The sequence below is a fragment of the Vulpes lagopus genome, chromosome 10, assembly GCF_018345385.1.
Source record: "Vulpes lagopus strain Blue_001 chromosome 10, ASM1834538v1, whole genome shotgun sequence".
Taxonomy (NCBI): Eukaryota; Metazoa; Chordata; class Mammalia; order Carnivora; family Canidae; genus Vulpes; species Vulpes lagopus.
This window is the reverse complement of record NC_054833.1, coordinates 44905518-44920523: the sequence shown is the minus strand read 5'-3', so window position 1 is coordinate 44920523 and position 15006 is coordinate 44905518. Positions and strand designations below refer to the sequence as shown.

Sequence of the window (15006 nt, the reverse complement as noted above, 5' to 3'; positions counted from 1 at the left end):
ATGTGGACTTGAAAAGAATGTGTATTCTGCTGCTCTAGGATGGAATGTTCTGAATATATCTGTCGGATTCATCTGGTTCAGTGTATCATTTAAAGCCAATGTTTCCTTGATTTTCTGTTTAGATTATCTGTCTATTGATGTAAGTGGGGTGTTAAAATCCCTTACTATTATTGTATTATTATCAGTTTCCTTAAGTTTCATATTAATTGTTTTATATATTTGGATGCATAAACATTTATAATTGTTAGGTCTTGTTGGATTGTCCCCTTTATTATGATATAGTATAAGTCAGCAAGAGGAAGACAAGTATCATATGATTTCATTCATGTGTGGAATTTAAGAAACCAGAGGGGGAAAAAGACAAATCAAGAAACAGACTTAACTATAGAGAAGAAATTGATGGTTACCAGAGGAAGGGGGGCATGGGTGAAAGAGGTGATGGAGATTAAGGAAGGCACTTGTGATGAACACCAGGTGTTGTATATAAGTTTTGAATCACTATACTGTACACTGGAAACTAATATTACACTTTAAATAAAACTTTAAAATAAAGTTTTTATAATAAAAATAAAAGAAAAACTTTAAAGAAAAACTTTAAAAAAAGAAGCTGAAGTACTAAAATAATTATGATATATGTGCCTCAGATTTTATTTCCAATCATGTTATTTTAATTTATATTTCTAAACAACCTAGACTAATTGGAATCTAAAGTCTGAACAAATTTCTAAATAAAGCACAACAATAAAAAATCAATTATATTTCTATAAATTATCATGAACAATCTGAAAATTAAGAAAATAATTCCATTTTTAGTAGCAAAAATCAAATACTTAAGAATAAGTGCAAAGTTTGTAATCTGAATATTACAAAACATTGTTGCAAGAAATTAAAGACCTTAAAAAATGAAAGATCTCCCTCATTCATGGATAAGAGAACTTAATATTGTGAGGATGACAATTCTCCCCAAATTGATCCTCAGATTTAACACAATCTCTAACAAATTCCTAGTGGATTTTTTTTTTTCAGAAAGTAATAAGATGGTCCTAAAATTCATGTGGAAATTCAAGGGACACAAAATAGTCAAAACAATCTTGGCAAAAAAAAAGTAAGGTCAGAGAATAAAAGTGTGAAAAGTAAGGTCACACTTCCCAATTTGAAATGTACAAAGTAATAGTAATTAAGCCTGTGTGGTCTTGGCATGAAGATAGACTCATAATAAATGGAATGGAATTCACAGTCCAGAAATAAACCTTTACATTTATAATTACTTGATTTTTGGCAAGGGTGCCAAGACAATTCAATGGAAAAGAATAGTCTATTTTACAAATGGTGCTGGGACAGCTCAGTATAGGAAAAGAATGAAGTTGGACCACTTCCTCACAGCATATGCAATAATTCACTCAAAATAGATTATAGACTTACATATAAGAGGAAAACTACAAAACTCTTAAAAAGATAATACACAAGGAAATATTTGTGACTTTAGATTAGACAAAGCCTTCTGAGATAGGACTCCAATAGCACAAGGAACAAAAGAAAAAAAATAAATTATACTTCATTGAAATTGAACACTTCTGTATTTCAAAGGACACCACTTAAAAAATGAAACAACCCACAAAATGGGAGAAAATATTTGTCCCCATATATCCATTTGGGTACTTGAATCTAGACTACATAAAAAACTTTTACTACTCAATAATAAAAAGACAAACCAATAAAAAATGGACAGAAAAGATGAATAGACATTTCACCAAAGATGTACAGAAGGCCAATCAGCACATGAATAGATGCTCAATATCATTAGTCATTAGGGAAATGCAAATCAAAATCACAATGAGATACTCTCTAATATCCACTAGACAAGCTATGAAGAAAAAAAATAATAGCAAGTATTGGCAAGGATGTGGAAAATTTGAGATCCTCATACATTGCTGGTAGAAATATAAAATGGTGTAATTGCTTTGGAAAATTATCTTGCAGTTCCTCAAAATGTTAAACATAGAGTTACCATGTCCAGAAATTCTGCTCCTAGGGTATGTACCCAAGAGAAATGAAAGCATAGTCTACACAAAAACATGTACATAAATGTTCATGGCAGCACTATTAGTAAGACCTCCAAAGGAGAAAAACTTAAATATCCATCAATTGATAGATAAATGTGGTCTATGTGTGAGATGGATTATAGTTCATCAATAAAAGAGAATAAAATACTGATTCATGTTGGCATTTGGATAAAACCTCAAAAACATTTTGCTAATGAAAGAAAGACATAAGAGACCATATATTGAATGATTACATTTATATGAAACATCCAGAAAAGGCCTAGAGACTGAAAGAAAATTAATAGTTGGGGATAGAAGTGGGAATGAGAAGGACTGCAGATGAACATGATGGATCTTTTGGGGACAGTCGAAATGTTCTCAAATTAATTGTGTGCTTTGGTTTCATAACTAGGTACATTTGTTAACATACAGCTATCATAGTTAACTGTAACTATGATTAAACTGGGTGAATTTTATGGTATGTATATTCCAACTCAACAAAATTGTTAAAACAAAAAAAAAATATCTGTGGAATATATCTTCTAATGGAATGCATGACCTGTTGGAAACAAACTGAGGGAAAATCTGCTCACTCTGAGGTTAGAGGACAGTAAATACGGACTATGGAATGAAAACCATCCTTGGTTTCACCAATCCCATCCTTTTCTGTGGAATTCTTCCTGTTTCTGAGGATCATTCTATTCTGCTACAACCCCTCACCACCCTCCTTTGCCATTTGTCAATCTCTCTCTTGCATTGTAGAAGAGTTTAGCATGGAGTTCATGACCTTCCTCCCTTTTCTCATTGAGTTTTTAATAACCTCAAGGATGACACATCTGACATCTAAGTCTACATAGTTTGTCTGTCTTCAATCCATGACCTTCTTCTCCATACCACTTCACAAATCAGACCCATGGGCACATGCTGCAACTTGTCATTAGCCATAATTTCTCTGTCACTTCACTACTCCACATAGTGAGCACAACCTCCTCTTCTTGCAGCACACTCACTTTTTTACTCTTACTAATACAAGTTATTACATCGTTTAGATCAGGGGTCATCAGCAATTTTTTTCTGTCAAGGGTCAGATTGTATTTTAAGTTTATGGATCCCAGGACCTCTGTCACAATTACCCAACTCTGTTGCCTATTCTGTTGTTGTGAGAAAAAGCATCTATAGGCAATAAGTAAGCCTATGGACATGGTGGTCTTCCAAGAAAACCTTTTACAAAATAGGCCATGGACTAGATTTGGTTCATGGGATATAGTTTGTACTTCTCTACTCTTAGCTTAGACACAGGCTTATACAAATACAAGCAAATTATTTTACTTTTCTGAGTCTCCCTTTTTTCCATGTATGTAATAGGAATAATGTTTTCTACCTCTCCAAGTTTATAACTGCTCAATGAGAAGATGAATAAAAAGTTTGAGTGCAGTTGATGGCACATTCTATTGACAAAATTCCTATTTTTAAAAACGGTTCTTGGGGTGCCTGGGGGGATCAGTTGGTTAAGCATCTGCTCAGGTTATGATCCTAGGGTCCTGGGATTGAGCTCCATATTAGGTTCCCTGCTCAGTGAGGAGTCTTCTCCCTATCCCCTGCTCCTTGCTTGTACTTTGTACTTGCTCTCTCTCCAAGTAAAACTTAAAAAAAAATAAAATAGGTTTTTCTTTTTTTTTTTTTTTTTTTTAAGATTTTTATTTATTGATTCATTAAAGATACAGAGACACAGGCAGAGGGAGAAGCAGGCTCCATGCAGGAAGTCTGATGTGGAACTCGATCCCTGGACGGGGATCAGGCCCTGAGCCAAAGGGCTCAACTGCTGAGCCCCATAAAAAAGGTTCTATAAAGACATTCTCTTCTCTCATCTGAGTTCTGAATGAGTTTAGAAATTTGAAAAGAATAACTAATAGAGAGTTACCTCCTCAAAATTCACTGTTATGTGTAAGAAAGCTGAAATGGAGAATGTGAAATGTCTATAGGCCAGTGGTCTTTCTAATGCTGAATCCCCAAATCAGAGCAGCTTACTCACCCTGCCCAGGCAGCACTAGACAAAGCCAGGCCTTCTTGAGCAGGAAGAAGCAAAGATTGGGAACCTTCTTAAAATTTTTAACGATCTTCCAAATGGATGGAGATATCAGGAGTGGGTTCTTAATGTTCTGCCTAGAACAAATGTTTTTTTCTTCCCCCATTGTCCTCAGACTGGATAGTTAGGGTCACAAAGTCAGGGCAACCTCTCCCACAAGGGTGCTGGCAACATACACACATTCTCGTGGTTTTCTCTGAGTATGTGCCAAAAGCATTTCTCAGAGTTTAGCTCAAAGTTCTCCATAAATATATTCCAAAAGTAAAGAATAATAAACTCTAACCTCCAGGGGCTTATGGATATTGTTATAAAAGATCTTGCTAAGAGATTAAAATTCCTCAGTAGCCTTTCATCTTAAAAAACCAAGCAAATGTTACATTTTCCCTATGGTTGAAATTTAGACTGGCAAAATGTCTCAAGTTTTTTACCAGTTAAAAAGCTTTAAACGCCTCCCCCACCACACATACAACATCTTTGAATAAAATTAACACTATGGAAAAATGTGCTTTGTAGTACCTAACACTCTTCCCCACAAATGCAGCCTTACCCCCCACCCTCCCCAGGCAAAACAACTTTGAGAAGCACAAGTAAGGACTATGTTACTTCAACTAAAGATCAGCTCTCCATTGCGCTCATTTTCTCTCATATCCGTCTCAAGGACTGTGGAGCCAAACCATTCCTCCGTGGGCAGCAGGCCCACACAGGTCAGGGGCCTGAAGCTCTAACTTCACCTTATTTGCTGAACTGTGAGCCCAGACCAGTTTTGTGGGCCCCCTCTTTGTTTTAAGGGAGTGGAAGTGTCTGCCCTGACTAGCTCAACAACTGTTACAAAACCAACATGGGTTAATTATATATTTTAGGGGTATGAAGGCCTTGTCTGCTTATTATGCAATTATCTATGTGGTCATGGTGATTATGCCAGTAGCTCAGAGCACACATTTATCATCAAGGATTTATGGAACCAAATGTTTTCATTCTATTGCATATAAGAGAGAAGAGACTAGTGTATACATTAAGAATCCTAGACTTGCTGTTATAATTGTCATGATCCTATACAAGGTAGTAGAGAAACATACCACTGAAGGGCTGGTGAAGGACTGGCAGGACCAATTCATAGGTTCCCCCCCCCCCCCAGTAAATTCCTTTATAAAATATCTACCATGTTTCCAATATGCCATAATCCCAGTTCTGATATCCATACATTTATATGCATATGTGTCTGGAGGCACTGGCACAGATGCACACACACAAGTGTAATATGTATATAAATATATACATACATACATACATGAAAAACATGAATGCATATCTATACACATAGCTATGTCTAGATATCACTATAACTAGATCATCTAGATCTTCTTATACTTTTCTCCACACTTCTATCTATGTAGATATTACTATGCAGAGTAATGCAAATTGAGCATGGCCAGTATATTATGGTGGTAACAGGCAACCTGGTAATGGCTGTACTGTGACCATGTACTGCTACCTTTAGTGGCAGTGATACTCATGTCCACAGAGTTTGCTCTTTTGGATTCATCCTACCCTCCTATAGATGCAAGCTGCATTAGGATTTAGGCCTGTGGTTCTTCTTCCTTTGGTGGCCTAAGATTTAATTATTATTGTTGGAGCGCTTCAGGTATGTAGTTGTTTAGAGTAAGGGAAAGAGTTTACAGAGAAAGCACTACAAATTTTGAGAGAAACTAGCCAAATCAAGTCAAGGGCTTTTGTTTTCTCTCTTCCCAGTTTTTCAAATATTGCTCCTGCTGCTGTGGAAGTGACTAATTCCACATGACAGCAAAACAAAGGCGTGAGCAAAGGAAATGCACTTGGTGTAAAAGTAAGTCAGGCCTCAACTACAGGTGACAGTGGGCTGTGATTAGATCTATTCTCTAAAACAGAGTGAATAACTCCCTCCTGGCTTCTTTCTTCTGGCTTTGTGGAGCGAACAGGTGCAGGTCAGGGAGGGGAGTGAGGTCTGTGACGCCAGCTGGCACGCTGTGGCCATAAGTGGCATTTCAGCTTTGGATCAATGAAGCTCATAGAAAACTCCAACACTGAAATAAAGACTGCTTGAACCAAAGCAACTCTGCATGGTTGTAATTCCTCTGAGAGAATAGGATGGAGAAGATGCTCATCCATATGCGTGGTACCTTCCAGCTCTTATTTTCAGGGTTAATAGTAGAGACAGGAAAGAGAACCACAGACTGGTCAGTCTGTGCTTTTCAAATGGTGCATTGCAACTCTAGGGGAGAGTAAAATTATTTTATTTGGGCACGGGAAATACTTTAAAAGTGGAATAGAATGGAATGGAATAAAATAGAATAACTAGAAAATATCACAGTAATTACATGCAGTTAGGATTAAGTATTGTTTTACCAGACTCCCATGTTGTGTATATGCTCTGCAATGAGATTTGATAGGATTTTCTTCCTGTGGGTCCCAGGCAAAAAAAAGTTTGAGAAACATTGCCACAACTTAGCTTTTTGCTGCATTCCTTTGGGATTCTAGGTCTTAAAAAGAACTAAAGTTCCAGCCATTCAACAATGGCCTTTTCTAAAGAATACACCCTTCATTGCTTCTCATGACAATGTTTCTCAACTACTTCGACATGAGATTAAAAACCTGGAGGTAGAAACAAGCTGCTTAAAAATCAAATAGATTTGAAATGAAATTTGACAAGGCAGACAAGATCAAGAAGAGACAGCACCAGGTGACAGGTGTGTTTATGTAGCCCAGAGAGACTTAGATGCTAGGATGCATTGGAGGGGGCCAGAAAAACATGTTTCTTAGATTAGCAGTTGCTAAAAGTTTGCTATACCTACTAATTATTGATGAGAAAACAGGCTCAGAGCTCTGATGTTACTCCAAAGGAAAGAATTAACCTAAGAGGTTTAGCCAGTTTGATTCCCAGCAGCTTCAGGAAGGATCACTATGTCTGATTTCTAGTAGAACACATAATGGAACTTTCTCAAAACCCAGAAGACAGCAGCTGTATAGAACAATTTATGTTCTGGAAAGTTCTGAACAAAGTATGCAGAGCAATGTCATGATTATTTGAGTTAATGTGTGATTATTTTTCCTGTCCTCTCTTAAAGGATACTCATTTTGTTTACAAATGCCAGTTTGTAAATTACTGCTAAAGTTGATTATTTTTCTTAATTGTCTGGGTCATTTACTTGGCTTCAGAAAACCCCCAAAGTAGGAATGGTTTCCTTTTTCAAAATTTCAGAAATGGTCATAGTGACTTTGGAAGCTCACCTTGATTATCAAGGCAGGAACTAAAAGTTAAAAACACATGGCCTTAGAAACAGACATGAACAAGAAAGAGGTTTCTCTGTTTGACAGTAGTCCCTTTGACAATATATATGTGATTTTTTTTTTTTTTTTAGTGGCAGTTGGATTTGCAACCAACTCTGTAGTATTTGGCACTACTAACCATCTCACCTAAATATTCTCTCCAACATTGGCCTCTGGGACTCCAATCCATTTAAATCTGTTTCAACACTCTAACTTCTTCACAGGGGTCTCTTATTTATTTTGCATATTTCAACCAGTTTTTTTCCCCCCTTTCTACATTCTTTCTTAACTGATCTTGCTTACACTTTTTCTTTTTCCCAACTGTTTAATACATCTTTATCTTTAAATTTTCAAAATTTCTGCTTTTATCATCTTATTGTCCTGGTCAAAAACTCACCAATGGCTTTCACAGATGACAGCACCGGGATCCCTGGGTGGCGCAGCGGTTTGGCGCCTGCCTTTGGCCCAGGGCGCGATCCTGGAGACTGAGGATCGAATCCCACGTCAGGCTCCCGGTGCATGGAGCCTGCTTCTCCCTCTGCCTATGTCTCTGCCTCTCTCTCTCTCTCTCTCTCTCTCTGTGACTATCGTAAAATAAAAAAATAAATTAAAAAAAAAAAACTCCACACAGATGACAGCACCAATGAGATCAAACTCCTTAGTATCACCATTCAAGACACTTCCAAATTTGAGTACAACTTCTTTTAAAGGGGTCTCTCTCTGACCTTTGTCTAATACAAACTTCCAGATCCAAACAAAAAGGACCATAAGGGGTGTCTAGTTGGCACAGTCTGTAGAGCATGCAATTCTTGATCATGAGGTTGTGAGTTTAAGCCCCATGTTGGGCATGAGGCCTACTTAAAAATAAATTGGAGAGGGGACACTGACTGTTTCAGTCGGTAGAGCATACAACTCTTAACCCTGGGGTTGTAAATTTGAGTCCCACATTGGGTATAGAGATTACTTTAAAAAAACAAAACAAAACAAAACAAAAACAACCATAAGTCTAGGACATTGAGACAATGATGTCAACTGGTTAATAATAGAGCTCTCAGAGCACAGCTCATAAGATTTGTTTCTTTTTGTGAGTTCTGTCTGTAATATCTGTGCTCTCTAGATTTTTTTTCCTCTCCAATCCTCTTCTCTCTCACACTTATACCTTTTAATTCACATGTTCAGGTCCCATAATTTACTACTAATATTAGTGTTTCCTACAGTGAGGTCTGGCCAGTCTATGCACCAGAACAATACCTATGTCTGTGCATGTGTGCAAAATGCAGATCCCTTGGCCCTGCTCCAGAACTACTGAAAGGAAAACTTTGGGATTGAGCCTAATATTACAAAGTATTAACAAGCTCCCTTGCTATTCTTATACCTGCTAAAGTTTGAGACTCTCTGCCAATGTAGCCCCAAAGCTGAGACCTCTTCTGTGCCTTGCTCTTGAGCATGTGCTCCTCATCAGTTATCTCCACCCCATCTTTGACTAGTATTGTAACCAAAGAAATTTACACTGAATTTATCATCTCTCTTACCACCCTTCTTGGCACAAACAAAATCAAATGAAAACAAATTCCCTACTCTTTCTCCCATTTCTCCCATGTTGCCACAGCTCATTAGTCAATAAGACCCAAACTCTCTCCACAGGCAATCCACCACTAAGCCTCATAAATTCTAACTCCGAAATATCTCTCAAATCGATCCTTTTTTCTCCATCTCCATTACCTCAATTTAGCTCAGTTCTTTGTAATTTCTCATCCTTGTTGTTAAAACAGTCTTCTAATTAATTTCCCTGCCTCTGTCTAAGCCTGCTTTCATCATTCATTCAACAAACATTTGTTGAATATAGATTGTGTGTCTGACACTGGGCTAAGTATTAAGGATACAGAAATATAGATGGTCCTCTTTGTGTCCAAGAATCAGATTATATTTCTAGAATGACAATGTAGATATGTTACCCTAACCACCTTCAGTGGCTCTTCCTGTAGCATGGTAGAGTCCAAACTCCTTGGCACAGTGTTTCAGGCCCAGTTAATTAAAAGGAAACAGAAACTCACTTAAGCTGGCCCACGACATTCTTACGATGGCTGTTTCTTCTGGCTTCTTTTCCTCCAGGTTCCACATAGCTAACTCTCTTTCTTCAAGTCTTTGCTCAAATGTCTTCTTTATTTAACATTAGAAATAGTCCTACTCTCATGTCTTAACATTTCCCTTACTCCACTTGATTTTGATTTCTTTGCAATAATACTTTTCACTTTCTAAAGTATTACATGATTTATGTATTTATTATGTTCATGGATTATTGTCCATCTTTACCTACTAAAAGGTGCCCTGCCTAAGAGCAAGCATTTTTATCTGTATTTATTTGTTGGTATATCTTAAGCACCCAAAACAGTGACTGACACATAGTAGAGGCTTAGTAAATAACTGTCAACTAACAGAAGGCTGTCCAGGTAGGAAGTAATCCAGGTAGGAAGTAATGGTCACTTGAAATAACGTACTAACTGAGGATGGAGAAAAGTCAGTTTGAGATAGAATTGACAGAAATAGTTGACTATGGGGTTTAAGAGGGGTGGGTTTACAGGCAGAAATCATTTCAGAGATGTACAGGTGCATGGCTAATGCATGCCATTCACTGAAGTATAGAACAGTAGGATAAATGGTTTTGGAAGAAAAACATAAATTTAAGTATGAACAGTCTATGTTTGAGGAGTTTTCAGGTTATCCACATGGAGATATTGCTTCAGTAGACTGTTGAATATACAGATTTGAAGCTGAGAGAGACCTGGTTTTAAAAAATTGATCTAGGAAGAATCAGAATATAAATGGCAGTTCAAGTCATTGGAGTTTGTGACAGTCCTTGAGTGAGATATAGAAGGAGAAGTAAAAATTGCTAAATGGTATTGCCTCAAGGGGAAAAAAAGCACTGGTTAAAAAACTGATTGGTAGGGATACCTCAGTGGCTCAGAGGTTGAGCATCTGCCTTTGGCTCAGATCATGATCCTGGGGTCCTGGGACTGAGTCCAGCATTGGGCTCCCCACAGGGAGCCTGCTTTTCCCTCTGGCTATGTCTCTGTCTCTATCTGTGTCTCTCATGAACAAATAAATAAAATCTTTTTAAAAAAATGAGTGGTAGGAGAGAAAGGGAGTACAGAGATTGAAGAGGATTGGTGAGGTTAACTGGGTGGGGTTGAGGAATAAGTAAAAGTTAGGGTAGTAAAGGAAATAGGCTCAAAAATATTTTTTTCCTTTTGGGAAGGACTTGAATATAGTTCAATTCTTGTGGAAAGAAACTAACAGGAACATCTAGGAAGTAGGAAAGAAAAAAATGCAGCTATATTTAAGCTGGGCAGGGGAATAGGAAATTGAATTGCCATTTGATGACTCTTATGGGTCTTTAAATCTGAGAAGGTTAAGGAGTAAAGAGATCTAGGAATCAAACGGTCGTCTCAATGGACAACAAGTTCTACTAGGAAGATGTCAGAGATTTTAATAATGAAGAAGACTATATGCTAAATTCTTCAAAATTTTCAGTCAATGACTAGAAGGGTTAGAAAAGGAAAGAAGAGTAGAATTATGTATTAATAGGTGATATTTGGTCAGATAGACCATGATGAATAAAAGAGCTTAGAATCTTCAGAAAAAGATCCTATATATTAGGGTCTGTAATATGAAACATGTATTTGAAATACACACACACATATTTATCTCTAACATTTATTTGAAATATATATCCCTAACTTTATGCATATGTGTTTTGAGATAGGTTATTAAAAGAATGAGGCAATTGAACTAAGAGTGAAATTTAGCATTGACTGCTGACTCTAGCCTTGCTACTACTATTTTAAAGAGACTTTCCTCTTTATATGTCTAACTCTAAGAATTTGGCACAAAAATTCTTTGTCCTTGCTCATCTTTATGACTCATATGTTATGTGATTCCATTACATAATGTTTTTGATATGACAAAATTATAGAAATGGAGAACAGGTAATTGGTTGCCAGGGATTAAAGAGGCTAAGAAGGAGTAGGGGTGGGAGGGAAGGAGGTATGGGTAGGAAAGGGAATGTCAAGGTGACTTGTGGTAATGGAAATGTTCTGTATCTTGACTATGTATCAGTGTCAGTATGCTGGTTGTCAGGGGATGATAATATGAAGAGATATGCCATGCAAATATGAACCAAAATAATGCTGGTATGGATTTATTAATATCAAATGTAGATTTCAGGAAAAGAAACATCATCAGAAGTGAATAGGATCATTCTATAATGATAAAAGGGTCAATTCACCCTAAATTCTTAACCATAAATTTGTGTACAACTGACATGAGAGCTTCAAAACATATCAAAAGCACATATAAATGAAAGGAAAAAGGACAACAAAAAGAGAAAGGACAAATCCAAAATTGGTAATAGCTGGCGACTTCTACAGTGCCCTTAGTAGTGTAGTAGGTTGACTGGTATCCTACAAAAAAGATAGGTAGGTCTATCTAAAACCATGAAATGTAAGCTAGTTAGTAAGATACTCTTTGCAGATGTAATTAAATTAAAGATCTTGAGAGTAGACCATCTTGGATTAGGCTGGACCCTAAATTTACTATTATTTTTACAAGATTTTATGAGAGAGAGAGAGAGAGAGAGAGAGAGAGAGAGAGAGAGAGAATGAATGCATGAGTAGTAGGGAGGGCAGAGGGAAAGGGAGAAGCAGACTCCCTGCTGAGCAGGGAGCCCAATGTAGGGCCTGATCCGAGGACACCAAGATCATGACCCAAGCTGAAGGCAGATGCTTAACCAATTAAGCCAACCAGGTGCCCCTAGGGTAAGCCCTAAATTTAATGACAAGTGTCCTTTTAAGAGAAGGGGAGACAACATACAGAGGGGATGATGATGTGAAGATAATGGCAAAGATTGAAATGATACATCTATAAGTCAAGAATACTAAGAATTGCTAGCAGCCACTAGAAGTTAGGGAAGCATGGAATACATTTTCCCTCAGAACCTCCAAAGGAATCAACTCTGTTGACACCTTGATTTAGGACTGCTGGCCTCCATAACTGTGAGAGAATAAAGTAGTTTTAAGCCACCAAAATTGTGGTAATTTGTTATGGCAGCTCAAGGAAACTAGTAGTAAGCAAATATATAAAAGAATTAAGAACATAATTAACTTGACCTAATTGACATTTAAAAAATATTTCACCCAACAGCAGAATATACATTTCTTTTCAATGAATATGAAATATTAACAAAGACAAAATATATTTTGAGTCATAAGACAAACCTTAAATTTTAAAATAATTGAAATCATACAAGGTAAGTTCTTTGACCATAATGAAATTAATCTGGAAATACATAACAGAATAACTGGTAAATCTCCAAGCACTTGGAAATTAAATATCATACCTCTATAGATCAAAGCAACAGTCTCAAGATATAGTAGAAAATACTTTGAACTGAACAAAAATGGCAATATAATTTAATCCTTGTTGTATACAGGTAAACCAGTGCTAGAGTAAAATTTATAACATTAAATGGTTATTCTAGAAAAGAAAAAAGGTATTACTTCAAACCTAAAATTCCATCTTAAAAATCTAGAGAAGGCAAGAAGGAAATAAATAGTACAGTAGAAATTATTAAAGTAGGAAAGAGAAACACAGTAGAGAAAAATCAAGAGAACTAACACTGGTTCTTTAAAATGATCAATAAAATTGACAAAATGTGAGCCTAACTTAAAAGGAAATAAAAGACATAAATAACAGATATCAGGAATGAAAGAAGAGATATTACTGAAGAAATCAGGGACTTTAAATACATTAGGAAAGAAGTTTGAGAAGATGACAGAATAGGAGGGTTCTGAGCTAACTTCACCACGTGGACACATCAAGGTAACAGCCACATTAGTGCAACTCTGAAAATGAACCAAAAGACTGACAGAACAAATTTTCTACAGGTAACTGTAGAGAAGGCCGCATCAAAAAGGAACAGAGGCATGGAGACCAAACCCTGTTTGGAGTCTGCTGGACTCACCACAAATGGGAGGGATACCACAAACATGGAAGAGAGGGTCAAACCCTATACCAGGTACCCCAGACATGGGACACCTACACAGGAAAGAGGAGTCCCCATAACATTTTCACTTCAAAAGCCAGTGGGGGGTGGGAGGAAGCCAGTGGGGTTTAGTTTTGTGAGTTTTTACCATCTGCAGGGCTTAACTCTGCATACCTTAAAATTCAGCAGGCTTAAGTCTGGGAGAGCCAGAGGGTGATAGGAAATGGAGTCCTTACCCTTAAAGAACCAAGATAATAACCTGGCTAAGATACAGCATAGAAACAGCAGTTTGAAAAGCACCTGGGGGCATACAAGGAGATTTATTTACTAATATCAGCACAGGCTCTGGGGTGGGGGTTACAGAGATCTTTAGGAGATTTCTCCAAGAACAAAAGTGCTGGTCAGGGTTATTTCTCTCCTACTCCTACCCCTCAAGTTTATGTTGCAAGACACTTGCAGGAATCAGAGCAAATACTTTCCATTTATCTTACAAGCACTGTGGACCCCACTTTCATGTTGTCTTGAAGACCCACTCCAACCAACCTGCCCCCCTCTGCAGGCATCCTTTCAAAGTAGTTCCTGCCCCTACATACCTTGCAAAGGATTCCAAGCAGGGACCAGCACCACTCCAAAGTGACTCCTGACCTGGGGAGAGGGGAAGATAACCACACACATCAATGTATACATAGGCCCAGCAGCTGAACCTTATAGCTGGCAGCACACAGAGAGTGCCCTTCCAATCAGTACAACTGCAACCATGCCAGATGGACTAGGAGCAGGCATCTGGTCTGACTGCTGGCCCTCCTCACCAATGAAAGCCTCACAGGAGACAATGTAGGGAGAACAGCCTGTAGGTTGGGGTGACTGCAGCCCCAGCAGATGGATTTAGGGTAGGCATTAGTTTGACTGCCAGTCCCACCCACCAAAGATAGCTTCAAAATGAGCAGAACAGGGAAAGTGCCCTGCAGTTTAGTGTGACTGCAGCTTTAGAAAGTAGGCTGAGAGAAGGATCTTCTCAGACTGCTGACACCACTCAACTACAAGCCTGTGGAAGTCTCAGACAGGACTCTTAATAGCACAGGGACCAAACACTGCCCAGTGCACCCACAAAAGGTAAGGGGACCACTGATGCTAATTGGACTGAAGACAAACACAGCTCAGCCACAACAACACTGGGTGCATGCAGCCCACATAGAAGGTACTCTTTCAAGTGCCTGGTTCTGGTGAAGAGAGGGCTTTGTGCTGTGAGGCACCACAGAACTTCATTTAAAAAAAAATATATATATATATATATATTGTTAATTTTAATTATGCAATTTTATTGTTAATTTTATTCATGCAATAAAGTCTGGTCAATACATCCATTGACTGAAATAATTCTGCTCTCAGCATAGTAAGCAAAAGCATTCTTAGAAACATTTTTATTTCATGTATATTTAAATACCTCTCTACCTATGCTTCTCTCTTACAGACATCTTTAAACACTTTTCCATATACATTACAGATTGTGTAAAATTTCCATTAAGTGATATAAT

General features: G+C 37.5%; 1 protein-coding gene across 1 annotated transcript in view; it reads right to left on the bottom strand.

Moving 5' to 3' along the window:
* The window catches only part of NXPE4 (neurexophilin and PC-esterase domain family member 4), a 91211-nt gene extending 77106 nt beyond the window's left edge, over nt 1–14105 (bottom strand). Inside the window, exon 1 of the mRNA XM_041771636.1 lies at nt 14065–14105. The gene's annotated coding sequence lies outside the window, so the exon portion shown is untranslated. The remainder of the gene's footprint in view (nt 1–14064) is intronic.
* Between the last annotated feature and the right edge of the window lie 901 nt (nt 14106–15006).